We start from the raw sequence: 21,130 nt of genomic DNA, 5'->3' as shown, positions 1-21,130 counted from the left end.
CAATCCCTCCCAGCATCAGAGTCTTTTCCAATGAGTCAGCTCTTCGCATGAGGTGGCCAAAGTACTGGAGCTTCAGTTTTAGCATCATTCCTTCCAAAGAAATCCTAGGGTTTATCTCCTTCAGAATGGACCGGTTGGATCTCCTTGCAGTCCAAGGGACTCGCAAGAGTCTTCTTCAACACCACAGTTCAAAAGCATCAATTCTTGGGCGCTCAGCCTTCTTCACAGTCCAACTCTCACATCCATACACGACCACAGGAAAAACCATAGCCTTGACTAGACGGACCTTAGTCGGCAAAGTAATGTCTCTGCTTTTGAATATACTATCTAGGTTGGTCATAACTTCTTCCAAGGAGTAAGCGTCTTTTAATTCATGGCTGCAGTCACCATCTGCAGTGATTTTGGAGTCCCCAAAAATAAAGTCTGACACTGCTTCCACTGTTTCCCCATCTATTTCCCATGAAGTGATGGGACAGGATGCCATGATCTTCGTTTTCTGAATGTTGAGCTTTAAGCCAACTTTTTCACTCTCCTCTTTCACTTTCATCAAGAGGCTTTTAGCTCCTCTTCACTTTCTGCCATAAGGGTAGTGTCATCTGCATATCTGAGGTTACTGATATTTCTCCCGGCAATCTTGATTCCAGGTTGTGTTTATTCCAGGCCAGTGTTTCTCATGATGTACTCTGCATATAAGTTAAATAAGCAGGGTGACAATATACAGCCTTGACATACTCCTTTTCCTATTTGGAACCAGTCTGTTGTTCCATGTCCAGTTCTAACTGTTGCTTCCTGACCTGCATACAGATTTCTCAAGAGGCAGGTTAGGTGGTCTGGTATTCCCATCTCTTGCAGAATTGTCCACAATGTCCCCTAAAGCCCCAGGCTTTCCCTCATTTCAGGCATTTGTACTTACTTCCCCCTCTGCCTGCAATGTCCTTTCCTGTCCTTTCCTGCAACTCTTTCAAACCAGCTGACTCTGGGTCAGCCATCAGGTCTCAGCAGAAATGCCTTTTCCTGGGAAGCACTCTTGGCCACTTTGGGGCAGGGCCCCAGGTTCTCTCGCCACCCCCCTGGGTCCCCAGCATGGCATGGATCACACTCTGTGACTGGACATTTAACTGCCTGATTCTCACATTTGACACCAGAAGATGAGAACAGACCTGCCTGACTGGCTGTTGTCTTCTCCGTGTCTGTTCTCAGAGTAGACACCTTCCAGGGATTTCCTTGGCAACTGGAATAAAAGCCAGCCTCCCTTCCATGTTGCATGAGGCCTTGCATGGTCTGGCCAGCGCTCACTTCACCAGCTCATCTCCTGTAATTCTCATTTGCTGACTGAGATCATTCTCTAAGGTACCAAATGCATTCCTGCCCCAGGACCTTTGCATTCGCTATTTCCTCTGCCTGGAATGAGTGACAGAATGAGCAGGACCTAATCCTTCAAGTTGCTCATAGTCCAGTGGGAGGCAGACAGATAAACTGGCCCTCTCTGGGCCCCGGTTTCCTTGCCTATAAAGTGGAGTTGGGCATCTGCCCAGACTCTCTCTCTGCCCTCCCCATCCCTCCCTTGCAGGCCTTTAGGAGGGCCTGCTGAGGCCCACAGTGGAGCCTGTGTGGTGAACCGTGAGGGGGAGAATGGTGGTTATTATAATGGGCTGAGAGCTGGGGGCCCAGCTTCCTGATGGATGATCAGGAGGGGTGGGGTCAGGGGAGGAGGGACTGCATTGGCAGGCTGGCCCCCACTTTGCCCCAGGCTGCTCATGTCTGGTGTCCACAGATTGTTGCTCTGAGATCATTGCCACCAGATGTGGCCAGGCCTGCAGCGCGGACCAGCTGAGACTGGCGGGGCCTCCGTGGGGTCAGATATCTGGTGATGGCTGACCTCGCCTTCCTGAGCCAGCTGGGCCTGGGGTGGGCTGCGGGGTGGGCAGCCCTGATGCCTTTCCCATTGACAGTGTCGCTTTGCTGCCAACTAGACGCCTCTCCTCCCAGAGGGAGCCCCAGGGAGCAGTAGGATGCCAGAGGCTCCAAATAACCAGTTCTAGGTGCTGCCCTCTGCTCTTCTGGCCCATTCCTGGCCCTCTTCGTGCTTAAGGAAGCCGAGTGTGTGTCCTTTACCTAGACGCATTTGTTACCCTACAGTCCTTTTATTCCTGTGTCCCTAGTGGAAAAGACAAATGAACCTTGTATTTGTCTAGCGGGAACATTGAGTGGATTCAAGCCGTGTGTGAAGTTCCTATGATTGTAATGAGGATTTACTATTCCCATTTCATATATGAAGGAACTGAAGCTCTAAAAGATAATGGTGCGGATTCAGGCAGAGAAGAGGCCCAAACTCATCAGACACCTAAGATATGACAAGCACTTACAACCAGGATCTCATTTCATCCTCACGCAATCCTTTGAGGTGGGTACTATTGCCTTCATCTAGCAGATAAGGAAACTGGGGCTGACAGAGGAGAATGTTGCCCAAGGTGTTCACTCGGCCAAGCGGTGGTGGGTCTGGGACTCAAAGTTAAGTTTGGATCACGGCTAAAGCCAGTGCCCTTAATCACGGAGCTTATTGCCTTGGGGCTGCATTTCAGTTGCACAGCCATGCTGAGAGACAGTGGGTTATTAACTATATTTCTCAAGGAATTGCTTCTTGGCCTTTTGGCTAAGATCAAGTGTAGTATTTGTTCTTATCAGTTTAATATATTTCTCAAGGAACAAGCCTGAGGATGAGTGCGATTAGTAGACTGGACAGCATCCCACAGCTGACGAGACAGGAAGCTCTGATCATTGGCAGAAGTTCAGCATTAGAAGGAAAAACAGGGTCTTTGGAGGTTGCCTTATCCACTCCTCTCAGTTTACAGATGAGAAAACTAAGATCCAGAGAAGGAAAGTGACTTACCAGTGTTACAGAACCAGCAAAATCATACCCAGGGCTCTTTCTCCTGCCCCAGAGGAGGTTGATTTCATTGGCAGGGAGAGTGACTCACCTTCACCTTTTCTTTACTATTAGGTCAGTCCTCCAGCTCTGTGAGATAGCTCACTGTCACATGAGTACCACACTGGTCCAATTTATTGATGATATCATGCTAATAGGACTTGGTGATCAGGAAGAATTAGGCATCTTAGATACCTCACTAAGACACACACACACACTCACACAAACACACACACACGAGAGAGAAAGGGAGAGAAAGGTCTATGTTACAGTCGTGGAGCAGATTTCCTTCTCTGGGAAAACTCATTTTTTGCACTTCGTACTTTTTGCTCATTGGAGGAGGCCCATCTACATTATGGAGGGTAATATTCCTTATTTAAAGCCGATTGGTTGTAAATGGTAATCACATCGATAAAATACCTTTAGCAACAACTATACTTGACCAAACAATGGGACAGCAGAGCCCAACCAAGTGGACACATAAAATTAATCATCATGGGCCCCACTCCTGGTACTAATTCCTTGATCAACCAAAATTCTTACTTGGAAATGAAATCACTCTAGCTAGTTCGAACAGGAGAGATTTATTAGAGGATATTTGAGAGACTCTCCATAAAGGCCCAGAGTATCAGAATTTTAATATTTTCCAACATAAGCATTAAAAGCTAAAAATTCTCCTAGACATTGCTTTTGATGTATCCCACAGGTGATGATATACTGTTTGCTCATTTTCACTTAGTTGGAAATATTTTTAATTTTCTTCATTGTTTCTTCTTGGATGCTAGAGTCATTTAAAAATGTGTAATTTCTAAATATGTGGGTTTTAGATATGTCATTATTAATATACAATTCCACCTCACTGTGATCAGAGAACACTCTGTGAGATTTCACTATTTTGAAATATAGTGAGACTGGCTTAAGGCAGAGCATACGTCTACTCTGGTGAAAGTACCCCCACACACTTGAAGAGAAGTCATCAGTTATAATGAACCGTAAGTATCAGTTAGCTCAAGGTAGTTGCTGGTATTATCTAGATCGTTATGTTTTTAAGTATTTATTATGTGTTTATCTGGCTGTGCTGGGTCTTAGTTGTGGCATGCAGGATCTAGTTCCTTGACCAGGGATTGAGCCCAGGTCCCCTGCATTGGGAGTGTAGAGTCTTAGCCACTGGACCACTGGGGAAGTCCCCATTGTGTTTTCTTAACTTAACTTGTTTATTTCTAATCGGAGGATAGTTGCTTTGCAATGCTGTGTTGGTTTCTGCCATCCACCAGCATGAATCAGCCGCAGGTATGCCTATGTCCCCTCCCTCCGGAGCCTCCCTGCCCCCTCCCACCCCACCCCAGCCCTCTAGGTTGTCACAGAGCACTGGGCTGCGCTCCACGCGCCAGACCGCTGATTGGCACCTGCTGTCTGTTTTTCATACGGTGAGGTATCTGTTTCGGTGCTACCCTTTCAACTTGCCCCAGCCTCTCCTTCCCCCGTCGTGTCCACAGTCTGTTCTCTGTGTCTGCGTCTCTACTGCTGCCCTGCAGGTGGGTTCATCAATACCATTTTCCCAGATGCCATGTATCCCCCTTATTTTTCACATGTGTCTGTTTATCTTGTTTTTGGCTGAGCTGGTCTCTGTTGCTGAGCAGGTTCTTCTCCAGTTGCAGCGGTGGTGTGTGGCTTCTCATTGTGGTAGCTTTTCTTGTTTGCAGCACAGGCTCTAGGTGCGTGGGCGTCAGTGGTGGCTTGAGGGCCTTAGTAGTTGTGGTTTCGGGCTCTAGAACACAGACGAAGTCGTGGTGCACAGGCTTAGGTGGTCCGAGGCACCTGGGCTCTTCCTGGACCAGGGGTTGAGCCGGAGCCTCCTGCATTGGCAGGCAGATTCTTTACCACTGAGCACCATGGAAGCCCCACATTATGTTTCTACTGGTTTGGTTCGTCACTTGCTGACCCATCAATGACTGAGAAAAAGGTATTAAAATCTCCAACTACTGACATTTTGAATACACAAAATGCATATCTACATACAGTGGTATATTATTTAGCCTTAAAAAAGAGGAGATTCTGACATGTGCTATAACATGATGAAACTTGAAAACATTATGCTAAGTGAAACAAAACAAAAAGAAAGAACTATATGATTCTACCTGTATGAGTTCCCTAGACTAGCCAGATTCGTAGCAGAAGGGAGGGCATTAGCAATTGCAAACTATTACATATAGGGTGAGTAAACAACAAGGTCCTACAGCACAGCTCAGGGAACAGTATTCAATACCCTGGGATAAACCGTAATGGAAAAGCATATGGAAAAAGATGTGTGTGTGTATAACTGGATCACTTTGCTGCACAGCAGTAATTAATACAACATTGTAAACTGACTATATACTTCAATAAAATAAAATGTATGCCATATGTATGTTAAAAAAAGAGAGAGAGAGAGAGAAAGTAGAAGGAGGATGGCCAGGGGCTGAGGGAGGGGAAATGGAAGGTTGCTTAATGAATTGAATTTCTGCTCTTCAGTGTGAAAACTTCGGAGATCATTTAGAAAAAAATGTAAGTATACATAATACTACAAAATTATACACTTTAAATGGTTAATATGGTACATTTCTTATGCGTCTTCTACCATAATTATAATTTAAAGAAATATTTTTTAAATCTTCAACTATTATAGATTCTAATTCTCCCTTCAATTCTGTCAAGCTTTGGATTGTGTGTTTTACAGTGTAGTTATTTGACACTTGTACAGCTGTAAACTGTCATAGCTTCCTGATGAAATGACCTACATTGATTATGTGAAGTGAAAGTCGCTCAGTCATGTCTGACTGTTTGCTACCCCATGGACTGTACAGTTCATGGAATTCTCCAGGCCAGAATACTGGAGTGGGTAGCCTTTACCTTCTCCAGGGGAATCTTCTCAACCCAGGGATCAAACCCAGGTCTCCCACATTGTAGGCAGATTATTTACGAGCTGAGCCACAAGGAAAGCCCAATCAATATTATTCTCATGTTACACAAATTGGAATTCCCTACTTCCAGCTACTTCTTGTGGTGATTAAAAGCATGAGCTCTAAGGTTGGAGATTATACCACTTATATGTTATATAACCTGGAAAGGTTAATTACTTTGAGCCTCAGTTTCCTCATTTGTAGAATGGGCTTCACAGCTGTGCCTATTTCCCAGGATTGTCATAAAGATTAAGCACAAACAACACCCAGCTGTGTACAGAGGCTAGTACACAGTAAGCATTCAAGGTGTGTCAGCTATTATCGTCATCATCACATATGTATGTGTGGTTAGAATTCTTTGACAATGGGTGGGAAAATCTCTAGAAGTCAAGTCATAGGAAGAATCTCGGAAGGAAGCCAGGTAATCCTGGGCAGGAACAAACTTGAGCACTGGTCTCGTGAGTCTGCAGGGCTATAATGAGATGAGAAGAAGCAACCGGTTATTTCTGGGGACACTAGGGAAGAAGACAACCCAAGAAGGAAGCACAACCAGGGGTCAACTTGAAGGAAGTTTAACAACCAGAGTTTTGATCTGTGGTAGTATCAGATTTGGGGGAGGAAGTGAGCTCCCCAACTCAGGAAGTGTGCAGAGCTAAGGTTCAGTAGGCAGCTGTCAAGAAGAGGATCCCTACACTGGTAGGAGGTGGAGGAAATGACTTATGAGGTCCTTTCTTTGGCCTTGGTCTCTTTGGATCAGGGTCCAAAGGCTCCCTCCCGTCTTTGGCCACACAGGCAGTAAGAAGTCAAGTCGGAGTTATAGGCAGTACGCTCCCCTCCCCCTTTCCGTCTTCTTTGTGATTCTATTTCTCCATCACAGCCCGGCTCCCACCCCCACTGCCACTGGGCCTTTGCACATGCCTTACCCTCTCCATAGGAGGATAGCCAAGTTTTGTGGACCTGAAACTTAATAAAGCTGGAAGACCTTCTTTAAGAAAAAAGAAGACAACATCAGATAAGAATGTGAATATTTAGAACAAGAAACAGAATCACAACAACTTTTTAGAAGATGATAAACAGGGACTTCCCTGGTGGTCGAGTGGCTAAAACTCTGCTCCCAATGCAAACAGCCCAGGTTTGATCCCCAGGCAGGGAACTAGATGCCACATGCCCCAAAGAGTTTGTACGCTACAACTAAGAGTTCCTGTGTGCTGCAACTAAGACCAAGTGCAACCAAATAGATGAATATTTTTAAACAAGCTGATAGATCCTCGACAGTATCTAGAAAAAGAATATTTATATTTATTGCCTGATACACATCCATACAATTCTTTTTAATTCCTAAGTTTTGGCTGTATGCTTTTAGGATCACTTCTTCATATGACATTGATTTTGTAGTGTCATTTTCTTTAGAGAAAATAAGAGCATTTAGTCTTTTCTCTAGCACAGTTAACCAAAAGATTTTTTTTAATTGTTGATAGTTTAGAAAAGTTTCTTCCCAGCTTCACAACTCATTATGAATGAGGTCATAAATCTTCAGGACTATTGTCAAATTTAGAAAAACATGTATTAAGTTTCTTTCATTGGGGAGCTGTAAGATTTCAGGACTTTTCATGTTTGCTTGATCATGCATCTTAAAAACCCTTTGACTAAGATGCTGCCTATTAAGCAGTTTGTTGCTAATGTCCTCTTAGCAATGATATATTTTGAGTTTAATTTTTCATTGATGTAGCATTCCATGACAGCTTCCCCTTAGCTAGATCCCCAAAAATGCCACCACCATGCCAGTGACACCAAAATGGGGGGAAGTATGACTGAGGGGGACGTCAAAGAGTAAAGAGGCAACATTCCTCATCAGCTGCAGTTAAACTAGCTTACTTTGGCAAACTCTGCATCAGCATGTGACCCTGAATGTGTCCTGCTTGAGCTCCTCCCAGGTCACTGGAAGGCATCTGGCAAGTGAGGGGCTCTAGAGCTTACGCTTCGGAGCTTCAAGGTAAGCCTAGTAAATTCATTTCTGCCTCTTCCCAGAATGGAGCCTCTGCCCTGCCCACTCCTGTTGAATGTGGCTTACAGCTTCTTATCTTGTCCATCTGTGTTCAAGCATCGCTTGGTCCATGAGGCCTCCAGAATAGGTTAGCTGCCCTGTGAAGCTGGAGTCTACATCTGTCTGTCTAGCTCACCCTGCACCCTCAGTGTACTTTGAGCAGAGCCTGGTGCATAGCAGAACCATAGATTTGGAAGGCCGAAGTGACCTGCCAAGGTCACCGTAACAGTCAGAGCTGGCAATCAACAAGGAGAGGAGGGAGGAACTCCAGCTTTCCAGACAGCCTGCCGGCCTCAGACAGAGAAATTTATCTCTTGCCAGACCCCTTCAGAGCCCTCGCTGGCTGGCTTCCCTCCCTCCATCCTGGGGCAGCTGATCAGGAACCCCCAGAGAAGGTCATCTGAGCCCTACGGCAGAAATCTCTCTCCCGGGCACTGTTGTGAAGTGTAGAAAAAGAGTGCAAACCTAGATTTGAATCTCTGGGCCACTCCTTAGCAGCTGGGTTAGCGTTGGACAAACTGGAACCATCTCTCTGCTTCTTCCTTCCATGTTCTCAGCTGAGTCTTATGACTGCCCCTCCCACCGCAGCGCTGGCTGGAGGACTGTAGACAGCCTTAGATTAGAGGAAGCTCTCTGGCCCTGGGGACAGCATCAAGTCACAAAGCTCTCTTTGGTTTTTGTTTGTTCGCTAGTTTGTTTTAATTTTTATTTTGTATTGGAGTAGAGTTGATTTACAATGTTGTGTTAGTTTCAGGTATACAGCTAAGCGATTCAGTTATTTACATGTCCATTCTTTTTCAGATTCTTTTCCCATATAGGTTATTACAGAGTTTTGAGTAGAGTTCCCTGTGCTCTGCAGTAGGTTATGAGTAGTTATCTGTTTTACATATAGTAATGCCTATGTGTCAGTCCCCAGCTCCTGATTTATCCCTCTCCCCACACGTTTCCTCTTTGGTAACTGCAAGTTTGTTTTTGAAATCTGTGCAGGGCTCTCTTTGTGAACTGGTACCTAAGGAAACCCTTTGTCTCTCCAGCCTGAGTCCACCTCAAGCCCCCATCCCCACCCCAGTCCCCTGGGGTCCTTCCAAGCCTTCTGCTAATGGTTCTTTGCTGATGTCAATGAAGATGACCAACATGCTTATTGGCAAAGTAACTCTCGACCAAGCATCCTGCCCTCCCATCTGCCTTTTGCTTTGAGGTGGTGAAGGGCACACAGCTGTGATGGGTGAGCCTCACACCCACCGAGGTCAGAGGGCAGCTGCCTCTAGATTACGAGTTCCTCTCAGTGGGCCAGCTCTTTCTCACCTTGTGTCCCCAGCACCCGGTATAGGACCTGGCCCAGGGTCACACCCAGTAAATGCTGACTGGGAATTAAATGAGATGCTGGGACACTGTTGTCCCAAACTAATCACCCCTGGCTCACCACCATGGCCACTGGGAAACAAGGGGTAATGTATCTGCCGTGTGCCAAGCACCAAGCTCAGCTTTGCTGCCTCCTCCTCTTGTTTCCCAGATGCCCTGTAAGATAGGTACTATCATACCCATTTCACGGAGGTGGAGACTGAGGCTCAGCTAGGACAGCCCACTAGCCTGAGCCCACCCTCATGCTGCATGGTAAAGCTTGGAAGGGACAAGCTTTCCAATCAGGGCTCCTGACACTATCTACTGCTCTCCCTATTAGTCCTTAACCCAGAATTCCCCCTAGGAAGTCATTTTTTCCTATTAAGGGATGCTCCTCTGCTAAAATGTAGCACTATGTCAAATAGGTCTAAAATTTCATTAAAAAAACCGAACACTATTTTCTACCCAGGGGTAAAAACAACTGTGAACTCTTCTAAGGAAGGAAAGGGGTTTTTTGTTCTTCTTGTGTCCTCACTGCCTATCACAAGGTCTGGCATGGAGTAGGGGTTGAATAAATGTTTGTTGAATGACTGTGTGAACGTGTAAGTGAGTAATTGAAAGCAGCTGCCTCACCAATCCATGGCCCATCCATGTAGGATCATTTGGGCAAGATGAGACCCTCTAACCTAGTGGTCACAGACATAGCATGAGGGCTGTACCGTTCATAAGAAGGCTTTGTTTAATCCACATAATACCTTTTGTAAAAATTTAATGACTTGCCAATATTTAAGAATTAGAAAATTTCACATATAATCCAGATTTTCACCTTGTGGCAGAGACTCTCACCAAAAGTCTGCCTTTCACCAAACCTACACCCTATTTTCCCCTGAACAGAACAAGACTCAATTTCCCAGCCCCGCTCTTGGTTATGTGGACCATGTGACTACATTGTAGCCCGTGGAATGTGGGCAGAGTATTAACAATATGTCCTAGTTCCTGCCCACTCCTCCCTCCGCACCCTCCAGACTCTTTTCTGGGTCTCTGGGGCAGGTGGGGAAGATCCAGGGGAGGCCCCTAGGCCTAAGGAGATGGCAGAACCACCAGATGAAAGGCATGGGGCCCCTGCATGGCTGTGGGGAGCCCCCCGCTGGCCCACATTGGACTGTGGTGGGAACAGGAAATAACAACTTTACCATATTAAGGCAATGTGCTTTGGGATTGTTTGTTACAGCATCCTATCCTGACTAATACATCTTCTCTTGAAGAATCAGAAATCTCACAACACAGGCCTTACTCTTCTACACGGCAGTGAGGAGCTGGACTTTGGTAGCTGTTGTCCCCTTCAGCTGGGCTGGCGTTTTCTAAGCTCACCTGATCCTTCTAACCTCCATCTGCCTGGTTTCTCTAGCTATTTGATTTTACAGCTTCTGCTCAAATTTAATCTCTCCCTCCAGTATATGGGGATATTGAGGCATGGAGGGGACAAGGGTCCAGGTCACAGTGTGTGTGAAGGGCAGAGCTGAAACTTGGGCTGAATTCTCCTAACTCCTACTCCAGGCTTCTTCCTGGGGGTGTGGGGGGATTCTTAGGAAGTGAGAAAAGAGGGACTTTTCCAAGCTTTGGGTCCTTTTGGGGTGGAGGGGGAGTTAAGTGGCCGAGAGGGAAAGGGGGCACCCCAGATGGTGGAGGGGATTAAAACAGGAGGGGAAACCCTGGCTCCTCTGTGACTCCAGTTGGCATAAGACTTAGAAGTGTTGGACAGGTGGACTGAGGAGCTCATGTCTTTGATTGCTTAAGCTCCACTGACAAGACACAGGAACGCTGGAACAAATTTTCCCTCCCAGACAAATCCCCAAAGAAGTGAATTTGCAAAATAAAATCCCATATTGAGAAAGCTGTGCCAGGAATGTCTGAGCAAGCAGGCAGTGGGGGAGGGAGCTCTGTGAGGTGTGGACAGAGCTGTCCAGATGAGGCCTCTCTCAGGGGTCGTGCTGGGGTGGGGGCTTTGCCCCCTGCAACTGTCATTCTAACTCCCTAATACCTTGTTGTTGCTGTTTAGTCGCTAAGCTGTGTCTGACCCTTTGTGACCCCATGGACTGTAGCCCGCCAGGCTCCTCTGTTCATGGGACTTCCCAGGCGAGAATACAGGAGTAGGTTGCCATTTTCTTCTCCAGGAGATCTTCCCGACCCAGGGACTGAACCCATGTCTCCTGCATTGGCAGGTGGATTCTTTACCACCTGGGAAGCCCCCCTAATGCCTTGAGCACCTGTCACACACATGTTTTCTGGAGGCTCACCTGAGGAAACTTCTCAGTATCCCTTCCCATGCTTTCTTGCAAGTGTGGCTGCATGCGCCCTAGAGATGTTTGTGGACGCCCAGGGGCTGTGGAGAAGCCATAAATCCTTCTCTGGCGCCATGATCTCTCCTGCTCAGACCAGACTCCTGCCTGAAACCCACGGCAGCTTTGCCAGAAACAACATTTTCTCATGGCTTATCCACCCCCCTCCTGTTGAGGGCCAGCTGGCTCCCTGGAGAAGGCTCTTGAAGACTTGAATTTGTGTCCACACCCCACCAGCATATCGAAGGGCACAAAGGGAGACCATTAAGCTGAGGGCCTGGTAGAGAGAGGAGAGAAGAGAGCCCACTCTGCCTCTGAAGGTTGTTCAGAGCTGTTGGTGCCGAAAACTCCGTGAACCCGGAAGAGCCGTGAGCGTGAAAGCTCTGAGTTGTCGTCAAGAAGTGATTACATGGCCGTGACACCGGACGTTCATTAAAGACTAAGAACAAAAACCCTTACAGAGGCCTACAATCCCCCACCCACAGTCTGGGAGCCAAAAGAGTTGTGAGCAAAATAATTTAAGGTTAGCACCAAAACTCCTCTGATGGTAAAAACCCAACCTGAACAGTTGTATGAATATTGATACATTACTCTGCAGAGATATTAATGTGTTTGTGGCATGCTCACCCAGGTCCCCACTAGTATCTTAAATTTTTTTTTTGAGGTATAGTTAATTTACAATATATTAGTTGCAGGTGTACAGCAAAGTGGTTCAATTATTTGTATACATATATCCATTCTTTTTCAGATTCTTTCCCCATATATGTTACTACAAAACACTGAATACAGTTCCCTGTGCAATACAGTAGGTCCTTGTTGGTTACCTATTTTTTATATAGTCGTATGCATATGTTGGGCTTCCCAGGTGGCTTGGTGGAAAAGAATCCACCTGCCAATGCAGGAGACTCAGGTTCAATCCTTGGGTGGGGAAGATCCGCTGGAGAAGAAAACAGCGACCCACTCCAGTATTCTTGCCTGGGAAATCCCATGGACAGAGAAGCCTGGTGGGCTACAGTCTGTGGGGTCGTGAAAGAGTCAGACATGACTTAGTGACTAAAACAACAAGTGTATATGTTAATCCCAAACTCCTAACTTATCCCTCCCACTAGTTTCTTAATATAACATACAACATATGCTTTCTAAAACTCCGAGACTCCTCAAATCCCAAAATGCACAAGGACCTTGAGATATTGGTATTTTAGGTAAGGGATTTTAGGCAAGGGATGCAGAAGACATTTGAAGTGCTTTACATGCATTAATCCTTATAGTAACCCTACGGGGTAGAATTTGTGCTTTGTCTCCCCATTTTATGGATGAAGAAACCAAACCAGAAAGAGGTGAAATGACTTGTTTCACAGCTGGTGTTGGTGCTCGGGTTTGGACCCAGGCATCCCAGTTCAAGAGCCCACTCTCTGAACCACTCCACCATCTGCCTTGCTGGGCAAAGTGGGGTGGGGTGGGTGGGAGACGGGAAATAACTATTTTATACAACAAGTACACACCCTGGACGGCGTCTGAGGAGCAAGCCTGCCGCCACAGGTGTTCTCGCGAGGTGATCAGTGTCCGGGTTGCCCTGGTACTGCCCTGGGTTCAGCAGCCAACTCCTGCATCCCAGAACACTCCTCAGGCCCAGCAGTAGGGATGGATGCTCACTTAGTTCTGGAGGACCATGTGCCTGTTATTCTATGAATATCATGAGCATCACGGCCCACAGAGGGAATTCAGGGGTTTGGAGACATTCATACAACATGGCTTCTGAACCCAAACTGGGATCTGCTGTGGGCGCTTAACCAAGACACGGGAGGAAACCCTAGAGGAGGTGCCAGCCAGGCCATCTGCACCCAGCAACAGCGTGTACCGTCAGTTCAGTTTAGTTGCTCAGTCATGTCTGACGCTTTGCGACCCCATGGACTGCAGCACTCCAGGCTTTCCTGCCCATCACCAACTCCCAGAGCCTACTCAAACTCATGTCCATAGCGTTGGTGATGCCATCCAACCATCTCATCTTCTCATCCCCTTCTCCTCCGGCCTTCAATCTTTCTCAGAATCATGGTGTTTCCCAATGGGTCAGTTCTTTGCATCAGGTGGCCAAAGTATTGGAGTTTCACCTTCAGCATCTGTCCTTCCAATGAATATTCAGGACTGATCTCCTTTAGGATAGCACCTTCCTAAGGGATTTACAAGGAAGAGTGCACTCTATCAGGTTTTTGACTTTGGATTCCATTGTAATCACAGTAGGGATATACCCTTAGGGAGAGATATTCTCTGCTGTTCCAATTTAGAAATGGCTAGCTTGCATCCCCAGCTTTGAATTTTAACTCTTGAAGGCCCACACCTGACCTCTCAGGAATGAGCCACACCAGAGACTCAGAGCTACCTGCCATGGGCTTGCCCAGACCTGTCTGAGGCCAAAGAAGAAAGAGGCAAGGCCTCTGACCTTGAGAAGCAGATCTGGGGCTATAGAAGCAGGAGATAAGCACAGCCAGGCTCAGGGGGAGAAAGACAGCCCCATGTGCTGCAGGTCCAACAGGCTCCTGGAGCTGGTGAGGAGGAAGAGGGGTGGGATGGGAATGCAGTGGAATCCTTCTGATTGTGGAGGCCTGCCCGAGTCAAGGATGCAGGCTGGAGGTTGCCAGTTAAACATGGCACACGTATTTACCTTCACTGTTCTCTGGAGTTCCAGTATAATAACATAAAGGCACTAAAAAAAAAAAATACACACTTATCCACTGGGACAAAGAGACCATGTGAGGCCGTGACAGCAGATCTGGAGAGTCAACCACATTCTGGAAACTGGAAAGCAGATGGTGAGTGGGGACCTTTTTAAGAAACCCGAGAGGTTAAAACCTGACAATTTAGGGGGAGCCAGGGGGCTCAGACAGTAAAGAGTCTGCCTGCAATGCGGGAGACCTGGGTTTGATCCCTGGCTCAGGAAGATCCCCTGGAGAAAGGAATGGCTACCAACTCCAATATTCTTGCCTGGAGAATTCCATGGACAGAGGAGCCTAGGTGGGCTACAGTGCAGGAGGGTCACAAAGCGTCAGACATGACTGAGTGACTAACACTTTCACTTTCATCAGGACACAGGACAATTTAAGATCCTCAGGAAGGCTCAGGGGTTGGAGGAACCAGGAATCTCCAAAGGCTAAGATGCAGAGCAGTCAAACTGGAAAGGCTGGTTAGTAACTGTCTGTGGGACGACTGGATCTCTCCTAGCACAGCTGGCAGAGGCAGGACGTGACCCCTCCCCTCTGGAGCAGAAGGCTGCCTCTCAGGAGAGAGAATGACCTGAGGAGATGCTCTTGCAAGGCTCAGCAGTGGCCGGGAACGAAGCAGGTCCTTGGTGAGCTGTTGCTGTCATGCTGGTCAGTTGGCCTCTCTCTGTCTCGTTCTCTAATTTTCTTCTTGGAGTCAGAAAGAGGCTCAGAGACATGAGGCAGAAGAGATCACGTGGGCGGCAAAGGCTGACTGCCTAGTAATATCCTCTCCAGCTAGTCACATGTTCTTCTCACACACTAGGTTATTTGCCTTCTAATATCTACTATCTTCTTCTTCAGTAACAATCTCTTTTTTAGATAGCTATCTTGTTCCTAGCTCCAAGGTATTTTCCAGGGTCTTTTGCAATTAGATATGGCCATGTGACTATATAAATAGTAGTGTTGTGAGCAAGTCAGGAACTATCTTTATAAGAGAAATGGTCTTCTGCCACTCTGCTCTTTGGGCTGCAGATGTGATGGCCAGTGCTCCAGCAGCCATACTGGGCAATGAGGAAAGAGGCCACTTGCTAGAAACCCTCTTCATGGAGTTGCCATACCAGCCTGCATTGCCCACCTTTGGACTTCTTTCACATGACAAAGAAATAGACTTCTTTCTTATTTTAGCCACTATAATTTTAGGATTTTCTGTTGGGTACCTCTGATCCTAATCCTGTAAACTTGAGTTGGGAGCAACCCCTTCCTTGTCGTCCTCTTTCCTATTCAGAGATCCTAGAAGATGAGAATCAGCATAGAACTTAGCTGTTATAGAATCCACAGGGCCAGGGACAAAATCTGGCCTCCAGATGTTTCTTTAGCTCATACAGCGTCTTTAAAATCAGGAGCTATTTGAGCATATTTTGAACATTAAAATGGCAGTTTTGGGCTTCCTTGGTGGCTCAGGCAGTAAAGAATCTGCCTGCAGTGTGGGAGACCTGAGTTCAATCCCTGGGTTGGGAAGATCCCCTGGAGAAGGGGATGGCTACCCACTCCAGTATTCTTGTCTGGAGAATTCCATGGACAGAGGAGCCTGGCAGGCTATAGTTCATGGGGTTGCAAAGACCTGGACATGACTGAGCAACTAAGCACAGCACAATCCTATATTATCTATAAACCCTATGAGCTAGGTATATATTAATACATATATGTTGTTGTTGTTCAGTAGTTGTGTCTGACTCTTTGCAACCTCACGGACTGTAGCATGCCAGACTCATCTGTTCTCCACTATCTCCCAGAGTTTGCTTAAATTCATGTCCATTGAGTCAGTAATACCATCTAACTATCTCATCCTCTGCCATCCCCTTCTCCTTTTGCCTTCAATCTTTCCCAGCATCAGGGTCTTTTCCAATAAAAAGACTCTCCAGTGGAAAGGTTCTTCACATTGGGTGGCCTGAGTATTGGCCACACACACACACACACACACAGATGGTTGGATGGCATCACCGACTCAATGAACATGAGTTTGAGCAAGCTCTGGGAAATGGTGAAGAACAGGGAAGCCTGGTGTGCTGCAGTCCATGGGGTTGCAAAGCGTTGGACACGACTGAGCGACTGCACCACCACAACAACAACATACATGGTACTCTAAGAGCTTGGGGTGTATATATGTATTGTCTCCAGTCAGCAGACAAGGACTCTGAGGCTCAGAGAGGATTTGCCCAAGTCATAGGTCACAAAGCTGGAAGCCCTCGACCCGAAACTCCAGACCGTCTGCATTCCATGCTGGCTCTGTCAGCCTTTGAGTTTGTAACCCCTGAGGTCTGGATCCCTTGCTTGAAGTTTCTCAGAGGAAGACAACAGAGCCGAAGAGGAAGAAATACTAGATGACCTTTATCATGCTGTGTCAAACCAATAGCCCCGGCTCTCCTGCTACACTGTGAGCAAACCAACTCAAGAATGGTTTTGTTTTTTTTTTTTTAATCTCTCTACTTCCTGTGTCCGGCACAGAGCCAGCCAGGGAGCTATGTGCTGATTGAATGAGGTGACCCACTCTCAGTCACACAGACAGAGCCCAATGCAGGGCTGGGATGCCAATCCTGGGCTCCCACCTGCCCACCTAGGGCTCTTCCAGACCTGGTTGTCACCCAGCCTGCCCCGCTTTCTTCGGGGTGCTGACAGAGGGCAAGAGCACAGGCTGAGGCCTAGCATGTTCACGCTCAAACTCCAGCTTCATCTCTCACCGCTTGGAGCCTTGGTTTCTGCCCCAGAAAATGGAACTAATCACTTACCTCATCGGGCCACTGGAAGGATTTGATGAGATCAAGCCACATGGCTTCCCGCAATGACCAGCACATAATAGGTACTCATTAAACGGGAGCTATTACTGTGACACGTATTTTTATGAGAGAGTGGGGTGGGGAGGGATTAATTTGCCTGTGGGTTGAAATCCTTTCCCTTGTGCTTTAACTTGCCCTCCCTTAACCCAAGGCAGCTTGAGCCCTTCACAGGACTAGACACAAGGTCTCGCTCAGCAGAGGGCTTTGCATATCTCAGGAGCTTGTGAATAATGACCTGAACCTTCCCTTCCATCTTTGCACCAACATATAACAAGTTCCTACTCTCCAGCAAGCCCTGCGTCAGGGCTGGAGACTTTGGAGAAACTAGAACTGTCCTGCCTTTGAAGACTGTCCAGCTGGCTGGTGAGGTTAGACAAGGTAATATGACTCTTCAATACGTGGAAGATGATGACAAGTCTTACGGGAAAGGGAGCAAAGGTGCTCCCTCCAGGAAGATGCATTCCCAACCCAGCGGAGACTGCTAGAGGCTCACCCACATCCTGGCTCTCCATTCCTTCCCAAACTGGACCACGTTTCCCAGTCTCCCCTGCAATTCAATGTGACCGCAGGACCCAGTTGCAGGGGTGGGGACTGAGCGTGGACTGAAGCATTGTGTGCCACTTCTGAGCCTGGCCCCTCAAAATTCCCAATACGCCTTAATAAAGATGACACCCCGGGTGACTTTGAGACCCACATGTTGTAGATTCAGCATGAGTTCCAGAAGGACTGAATGGAGAGTTTCCGCCCACCCAGAACTGTTACATGAAAAAGAACTCTTCTAGTCTATTTACCAGGTATTTGTAACATTCTATGTGTTACAGTAGCTACCTTAACTCTAAGACACTGGCCTTGAACATCAGATTTTTTTCATTATGTTACTTTTCCTCTTTACAACTTCGACAGTTACATTTAGCGCTGTAGTTCTAAGTTACCAATGTTCTTTGTCACAACTTAATTCTTTAACTGGAGATAATACCCCTGACCAGGATTGGTTCAGATTGGGATATTCTTATTCATTAATTCTGTATTTTCTTTTTTTGGGGGGGGGGTGTTGTTGGCTGGAATTAAATCTTGAACTAGATTTTTTTTTTAAGGAAGGGTATGTGAGAGTTACAGTTCCTGCATGTTTGAGAATAGATCTTGCTTTTCTTCACACATGAATGATGAATTTTGTGGATAATGAATTTGGGAGAGACTATCTCTCTCCATCCTTCCTCCAACTCTATAGACATTGGCCCACTGTGTACTAATGTGGATAGATTCATCACCAGCCTATATCACTGAGGGTTCTGGCAGGAACCAGGTGATACACTCAAATTGAGTAATTGAAGAATGTTTAATAGAGGAATTATTTCCATTCAGTTATAAGATGAATGAGGCTTCCCTGATGGCTCAGTGGAAGAGAATCCGCCTGACAATGCCGGAGACGTGTGTTTGATCCCTGGGTAGGGAAGATTCCTGGAAGAGGAAATGACAACCTGCTCCAGTATTCGTGCCTGGGAAATCCCATGGACAAAGGAACCTGACGGGCTACAGTCCATGACGTCACAAAGAGTCAGACATGACTTAGTGATTATACAACAACAAGATGAATAAGGTCGGAGGATCTAATGTATAATATGGTGACTTTAGTTGATAATTCGGTTGTACAGCTGACATTTGCTAAGAGAATAGAGCTTAAATGTTCTCACACATACAAAAAGAGGTAAATATGTGAAGTGATGGATGCATTATTAACTTAATGGGGAGAAATCCTTTCATGATGGATATGTATATCAAATCATTGCATCATAAACTTTAAGTATCTTACCAGTTTGTCAATTATAACTCAGTAAAGCTGAAAAAATACAAAATTTGTAAAAAGGAATTATTTACAAAGAGGTAGGTAGGCATAGCTGTCAGTACCCTGCCCGTATGCCCTCACCATCACCTCCACGTGCCAGAAGCTATTTGCTGCTAACACCTGAGTCAGCACCTCTCTTGCGCGGCCCTCTCTCCCTCCGCACTCCCCCCCTGCTGGTGTTTTCTAACTGTGGGGGTAAGCTTAGCCAGTGTCCTGAGCAAGCTGAAAGCACCAGGAACTTACCATCTTGGAGCAACCCTCCCAACAATGACAGCAGGCAGTGGGTGGATAAACCCAGCAGCTTCCTTGCTCCTCAACTGAATTACCTCTGAGACACATCTATGTAATCTCTGAGGTCCCCGAGGGGCTGAGCTCCAGGTGTCCTGTCTGGTAAATTGCCCGGAAGTTTCAGCTTCTCTCACATCCTGTCTCACTTCTGCCCTTCCCTTCCCCGTGCTTCCCGGAATGTCTTCCCAAACTACTTGTGTTTGACTCTTTCATCTCAAGCTCTGGGGCCCCAGCTGGGGTCGGGGAAGGCGAAGGGGAGGGGCAGGCAGGGGACCCTAACCCAGAAAGCAGAGTTTCGGGAAATCAATAAAGGCCAGTGCAGTAGCCCTAGGGGCAGGAGGGAACCTGGAGAGGGGATGGTGTGGAGAGGGCCACCTGCTGGAAGCCTGGACCCTGGTAGAGAGACAGAGCTGACCCAGGGACTGTGCAAGGGGCAGAGAAGAGGGAATGAACATCCTGACTTCTCCCTCCTCCCACCTTCTGATCTCCTAGTGGTGCCCCCTATCGACCAAATCCAACCAGAAGTCAGAGGGCGAGAGAGCCTGCTGGTGGTCAGGCTGCCTGGCACAGAGCAGCAATAAGGGCAGGAAATGCGTCTGGAAGGGCAAACAGGAGATATAAATGCAGCATATAGGCTGATAATTTTCCTTTGCATTTGACCTGAATGGAAAGCATAATCTTGATAATTTCCAGGACCCAGGAAAAGGCTTTTCCAGATGTCAGGGTGGAGTAAACTAAGGACAGAGACTCGGGGGGCTGGAGTGGGTCAGCATTTCTGTTATCTACGGCTGCCTAATAATCCACCCCAAGACTCAGAGGCTCAGAATAACAGCCAGTTATCATAAACCACCATTGTGTAGGGCAGGACACCAGGCCTGGGGTCGGCGGGATAATTCTTCTGTTCCACACAGCACGACTGAAGTCACAGATTCGGCTGGCAGCTCTTCTGGTCTGAAGGGTGGCTCCACCAGTGTATTTGGTTTCTTGGTGGAGACCATGAAAAGGCTGGTGGACTGAAGTGATTATACAGAATTCTTTAGTGTGGTGGTCTCAAGGCAGTTGGATTTCCTACATAGCAACTCGGGGCTTCCAGAAAGAATGTTCACTAGGCCCCAGTGGAAGCTTCAAGACTTCTTCTGATCTAGGCTCAAAGTCTAGGAATGTCACGTCCATCATGTTCTATCAAGTCACTCAGCCCAGCTCAGAACAGAAGAAGGAAAATTAGATTCCATCGGACAGTGGGAGGAATAGCAAAGAACTGGGTCAGCTTCCGCTGGCCAGAAAGCCATCCAGATTGACCACTGTTTGGGAACGTGCTGGGAAGTGATGAGACTGACGTTGGGGAGGGGCTGGATTGTCATACAGGGGATGGGGAGACAGTAATAAGGTCCAGAGTGAAGGTTCTAGAATCAGATTCAAATTCAAATCCTAGCTCCCCCACATACGACATGTGTGCAGGCTCTTCCTTTCTCTGAGCCTGTTCTCATTTGTAAAATGGGATCTGATCCTACTTTACAGAATTGCTGTGGACACTAAATGGGACGGTGCTTACGAAGTGCTTCCCAGAGTACCTGACTCCAAGTATGGCTCAGTAAACGGGAGCCATTATTGTGTACTCTGAGTGACATGAGAAGCCAGGAAAGGGTCTTACAGAAAACTCTGGCTTCAACAATGCATCAGAAGGATCTTTTTTTTCTTTTTTTTTTTAAATTTCACTTTTATTTGAGATAGTTGTTTTACTCTTTCTTTCCACTAGTAAATGTGTTTTATTTATTTAAAAACACCTTTTGGCTGCACCGTGTGGCATGTGGGATCAGGTAAGATAACCTGTGCCCCCTGCTTTGGGAGCCCAGAGTCTTAACCACTAGACTGCCAGGGAG

The 21,130-nt window shown here is 46.9% G+C and overlaps 1 long non-coding RNA gene and 1 pseudogene across 1 annotated transcript in view; both read left to right on the top strand.

Annotated features, from left to right (window-relative positions):
• Window positions 1–18,972, top strand: part of LOC121816229 (uncharacterized) — a 53,237-nt gene extending 34,265 nt beyond the window's left edge. The window contains exons 2-3 of the long non-coding RNA XR_006055717.2: window positions 1,201–1,350; window positions 2,279–18,972. This is a non-coding gene — a long non-coding RNA (uncharacterized LOC121816229). The remainder of the gene's footprint in view (window positions 1–1,200; window positions 1,351–2,278) is intronic.
• LOC114117679 (U2 spliceosomal RNA) lies at window positions 2,634–2,751 on the top strand (annotated as a pseudogene).
• Window positions 18,973–21,130: the final 2,158 nt, after the last annotated feature.

Source organism: Ovis aries, chromosome 13, assembly GCF_016772045.2.
Source record: "Ovis aries strain OAR_USU_Benz2616 breed Rambouillet chromosome 13, ARS-UI_Ramb_v3.0, whole genome shotgun sequence".
Lineage (NCBI taxonomy): Eukaryota > Metazoa > Chordata > Mammalia > Artiodactyla > Bovidae > Ovis > Ovis aries.
This window is presented reverse-complemented; position numbering and strand designations above follow the sequence as displayed.